Source organism: Cryptomeria japonica, chromosome 7, assembly GCF_030272615.1.
Source record: "Cryptomeria japonica chromosome 7, Sugi_1.0, whole genome shotgun sequence".
NCBI lineage: Eukaryota > Viridiplantae > Streptophyta > Pinopsida > Cupressales > Cupressaceae > Cryptomeria > Cryptomeria japonica.
In genome coordinates, this window is record NC_081411.1 from 396,773,260 (window position 1) to 396,779,495 (window position 6,236).

Genomic DNA, 6,236 nt, shown 5'->3' on the forward strand with positions numbered 1-6,236 from the left:
CAACAAACGATGCTGGAGAAGCTACACTCACCATAGTGGCAGATGGGTAATCCAACATGGAAGTCGGTGTCATAGTGGCCCCAAACATGGGCTGGAGACATGTAAATGTGTAAATAGTGAAGACAAATAGATAGAGAGATTTGTATAAATTATGTAAATATATATATATATATATATATATGTAAATCATGATCTATGGGATGATCATTGGCACAAAGAAAATTGACATATGAACCAATATTATCATGATCAGTGGATGCTCCTTGTGTAGCTGAAGAGGATGTATCATGATGTGAACTCGAAGAAAAGTCTGGACCATCACAAGGCCCATAGCATAGTCACTGGTAACTCGTATAAAAATGAGGTGTCGATGTAGGTGGAATGGCTGTACTCATGTCAACATCATCCTCACTAGTGTCAATGTCACCACGGTCCAACAAATCAGCTATCTGCTGACTAAGGCTACCAGTGAGTGTGGTCAATTAGTCCAATGTGGAGACAACAGAACGCTGATGAACAATCATAGGTATAATAGGCATAGGAGCCACAATGGCCTGGCGATGGGTAGGTCTATTGGGGTCAATACGTGCCCCCAACCTATCCTATGGCATGCCACCACCAACACCCTGAAATGCTCTTATATCAAAATAATTGGGCTTTAAACCCAAAACAAACTCTGCATATAATTTTCTCAAGAAGTATAAAGGGTACTCTAAGTTGGCATGTGGTGGAGTATCAAATACCATTTGCCATCTATCCCAAAAATCATCAGTCATGCCCCGATGTGTACACCACCCCATGGATATGCGGGATTTGTTTGGTGGAATGGGTTCACCTGTGATGGGGTTTGAAAAATATGGAACAAGGTGAGATTTGTCTATTCTTAGGTTCAAAATTTCCTTATAGTAGAGGCCATCAGAAGAAAACCGGTGTCTCTCCTCTCTCCATGCTCGATGTGAATCGAGCTATGCATCTATAGACTCGACTGCATCAATAACATTTTGCATCTTCAATGCAAAACGGTGCATGTGTGGGGATATCTGTGGTGCTCTAAGGATCTCATTAACTTTCCCTTGTATGAAAACACCATTCTCATCAATAATGGCTCGAAATCGACCCTCAACAGAATCAGGAGGTAGAGGATGATGATCGGGTGGGGGTGGAGGTGGAGGAGGGGGTTGGGGTGGGGGTGGAGGTGGAGGAGAAGGTGGGGGTGGAGGTGGTGCACCATGGGCAAGGTCATCTGGGGGGGGGGGGGTGCTCAGGCCTTGTTGCATTAAGAAAATCTTCTATATCAAACACATCCATGTGATGATGTGTATGTAATTTGAGCTCTGCATATATATATATATATATATATATATATATATATATATATATATATATATACACACACATGTACACATGAAACATTTAATTAAAAATCAAATAAAAATTTAAAATCTAACTTTTGAAACTAAAACATTAATTTAAATTACAAATAATTTTAAAACATGTACAATACATATATATATATATATATGTATATATATATATATGTATATATATACATATATATCTATATATATATGTATATATATACATATGTATGTATATATATATATATGTATATATATACATATATATATATATATACATATATATATACATATATATGTATATATATACATATATATGTATATATATACATATATATGTATATATATACATATATATATGTATATATATATATGTATATATATATATATATACATATATATGTATATATATATATATATATATATATATATATATATGTATATATATATATATGACACACACACACACACACACACACACACACACACACACACACACATATACAAAAGTTCTACAAACAGATAAATGATAAAAAATTTAATGTGTACATGTGAAATCAAGAACATGCACGATTTTACATATAATATATATGATCATGTACATAAGAATTTAAAATTTAACATCTACATGAAAATGTTTGTAATTAATCATCAAGTGACACACATGACTTAAGGGGATTGGCCTACAATTAGGACACGTGGCTTAAGGGGATCAAACTAGAAATAGGATAATTTTGGCTTAAGGGGATAGGCCTGAATAGGTTGTAATTAAATTTAGCATCTACAAATTTTATAATTAATTATTTTAAACACACGACTTAAATGGATTGGCCTAACTAGGACAATTAACTTAAGGGGGTAGGCTTAATTAGGATGTATGTTAATAGATTGGCTTAAGGGGATAGATTGAATGTATGTTAATAGGGGAATTGTCGTAATAGTATGTTAAGAGGCCCGTATGGTTGTAAATATAGTTAATTTAATGTACTTAGAATAGGAATTTCAAATTTAGCATCTACAAATTATAGGATGTATGTGGCTTAAGGGGACAAGCCTAAATTATAGAATGTATGCGCATTTCCTAATTACATGTGTCTTAAGGGGACATGGTCAAAATTGAATTACATTTGATCATAATTAAGTTTAATAAATTGAATATATAGTTAATAGGACCTATTTCATGCTATTTAATATATATGGCATTTAATAATATATATAGTTAATAGGTCCTAGTATCATGTTAAAAGGGGAATTGTCGTAATAGTATGTTAAGAGGCCCGTATGGTTGTAAATAGTTGATTTAATGTACTTAGAATAGGAATTTAAAATTTAGCATCTACAAATTATAGGATGTATGTGGCTTAAGGGGACAAGCCTAAATTATAGGATGTATGTGCATTTCCTAATTACATGTGTCTTAAGGGGACATGGTTGAAATTAAATTACATTTGATCATAATTAAGTTTAATAAATTGAATATATAGTTAATAGGACCTATTTCATGCTATTTAATATATATGGCATTTAATAATATATATAGTTAATAGGTCCTAGTATCATGTTAAAAGGGGAATTGTCGTAATAGTATGTTAAGAGGCCCATATGGTTGTAAATAGTTGATTTAATGTACTTAGAATAGGAATTTAAAATTTAGAATCTACAAATTATAGGATGTATGTGGCTTAAGGGGAGAGGCATAAATTATAGGATGTATGTGGCTTAAGGGGACAGACCTAGAAATTATAGGATGTACGTGCAACATTTCCTAATTAAATGTGTCTTAAGGGGACATGGTCGAAATTAAATTAAATTTGATCATAATTAAGTTTAATAAATTGAATATATAGTTAATAGGACCTATTACATGCTATTTAAGAGGCCCGTATGGTTGTAATTAGTTAATTTCATGTAAGTTTAGAATAGGAATTTCAAATTTAGCATCTACAAATTTTGTAATTAATCATTTAAGACACATGACTTAAAGGGATTGGGCTAATTAGGATGTATGTGGCTTAATATAATAGGCCTAATTAGGATGTATGTGGCTTAATACCATCTGCCTAGATTATAGGATGTATGTGGCAAGTAAAGGAAAGAAGATTTAAGTTTTAAATATAGGACACACATGTGGCTTAAGGGGATCATTTTATAAGGTCCTAGTATATACATATAGTTAATAGGTCCTAGTATACATTTTAAAAGGTCCTTGTATACATATAATTTATAGGTCCCAAAATACATATAGTTAAGGGGATCATTTTATAAGAAGATTTACTTTAAATATAGTCAATAGGTCCTAGTATACATTAAAACGGGTATGATTGTAATAATATGTTTTAAGAGGGGTATAGTTGTAATTAGTTAATTTCATGTACTAAGACACCTGACTTAAGAGGATGGATGTATGTACACAATATAGGATATCTTAAGTGGTCAAATTGGGTCACAAGGGGTACATGTTGTGTACATAAATGTTAAAAAGTGGCATGTGTGTGACGGGCCTTTAGGACAACATTGTGTTGTAAGGGGTCACACATGTGTTCTAACACATGCGTGACCCCTTAGGACCACATATGAGCCCTTTTAACATCCTATACTTAGTGTATGCAATATACCCCAACTACTAGGATGGTAAAAGGGGTCATATGTGGTCCTAAGGGGTCACACATGTGTTCTAACACGTGTGACCCCTTAGGACCATATTATGACCCATTAGAACAGAATGTGGTCCTAGTAAAGGCTCGTCACACACATGCACACATTCTAACTCAAGGTATAACATAGACATGGCTCAAACTAAATTATAGGACAAATTTGGCTTAAAAGGAGTGAATTTGATAATAGGAGATGGCTTAAGGGGATACATGCATGTGTTCTACAATGTACATGTGCGACCCCATGGGATCGTGCATAGTGTCCTAAGGGGTCATGTATGTGGTCCTAAGGGGTCACACATGTACATTATAATGTGCATTCATGACCACTTAAGACCACACACATGACCCCTTTGGACACTATGGCTGATCCTATGGGGTCATATGTGGTCGTAAGGGGTTGGACGTGATGTGATCCTATGTGGTCATAGGGGGTATGTTGTATACAATTTAAAGATGTTTTAAATAGTTTCATTTTTGTTGTAATTTTTTGGTTTTGGTTTTCATTTTCATTTTTGTTTTGATGTTGTAAATTAAATGTTATGGTTTTCATTTTTTTTTGGGTTTTTGTTTTGTTTAAAAAAAATCCTAATCTAATCAATTCATAAAAAAAATTCAAACTAAATTTAACTAATTTTTAAAATAAAAACATACTTTTCTAATTAAAAAAAATTATTGAGCTAAACAACATTTTTTTCTAACAAAAAAATAAATTTAAAACTAAAAATTATTAACAAAAAAAATAATTTTAAAACTAAAAATCTAATTTTTAACTAAAAAATTAATCTAAACATGAATTATTGAATAAAAATGGGTGTTGGGCATACCTGGAAGACTAGAAGGTGGGTTGCTGGCAAATCCTATGAGGGCTCCACTCCTTGAATCGGGATCCCGTATGCCAAAAATGAACCGCATTTCGTTAATTTTTTTTTTTTATATTCGAAATGGGATCCTGTCTTGAAATGAAATGGATCCTGTGTTGAAATGAAACGGGATCCCATTTCATTTCAACACATCCCGTTTCATTTCAACATGGGATCCCGTTTTGTTTACAACACGGGATCCTGTTTGGAGCTCTAGGCTCAGGATCCTGGGGCCCACAAGATCCCGTTTGATTTTAGGCTCGGGATGTCGAGAGCCAACGGGATCCCGATTCGTCTCCTATTCTTTCTGCCCGAATTTGACTTTTTAACTAAGTCCAAAACTTCCACATTCATTCCAACCCCCTTAAAGAGAAAGGGTTCATGAATTTATAGGAAATGAAACTTTAACTAATACTAACTACTTAGTTGCTCAACTCCTAACAACTAGGAGGATGACTTTTATTGAAAACATGAAACATGGAAACAAAAAGTTTGTGTTCTATTAGAACTAAATAATTATTACAAAAAATCTAACACAAGCTTTCCTTTATTTACTCCAACAACGAACATGTAGAATAAATGCATATTATGAGACAAGTAACTATCTTCTAGCAAAACTAGGAGTCTCCATGATTTGAGCATATGGTTGATAGGTTGGATCCTTCCAAAGCCTTCTATATAAATGCTTGATAGTGCTGAAGTAATCTCCCTCCTTAGACTCGGTCTTCTCCTTAATAGTTGCATCCACAAAGGTTAACATGTAGGGGTTCTTGTCTATCTATTATTACTCAAAATAACATTAATCACATCATTCATGCAATCATTAACATATATTCATATAGAATTCATCAAATAGCTTGTATATCATAGGAATTAATCAAGTTTAGGTCCAATACAAACTCTAAACATAAGGTATCATGTCTTTTGGAACATAGCAAGCAGTCTTATCAACATAAAAATTTGAATAAAAAGAACTAAAAATGGGGTTCATCAATACCCTTAATATATTTTTATGTGCTTGCAATGTAAATTAAGTTGCCTTGCATATATCTCGTACAAAGAGATCCTCCTAATGCAAGTCTACATATCTCAATCTTGGTGAGTATTTGTGCTTCTAGAAGATAATCAAACACCATTCAAGTTGGTGAAGTTGGAGGTGCCATCATTTATCAATGTTTTCTCAAATGAGGTGATACTTATCCTTAACTCTTGCATAGATGGATATAATGACCCCCTTGGCCCTATGCATACCATCATATATGCATCCCATTGTGGGCTTCTCTCCATTAGTAACTTGTAGGAGAACCAATAAATTTTTTGTGAACTATAATTGTTGTGAAACATTAACATAAGTAAATGTG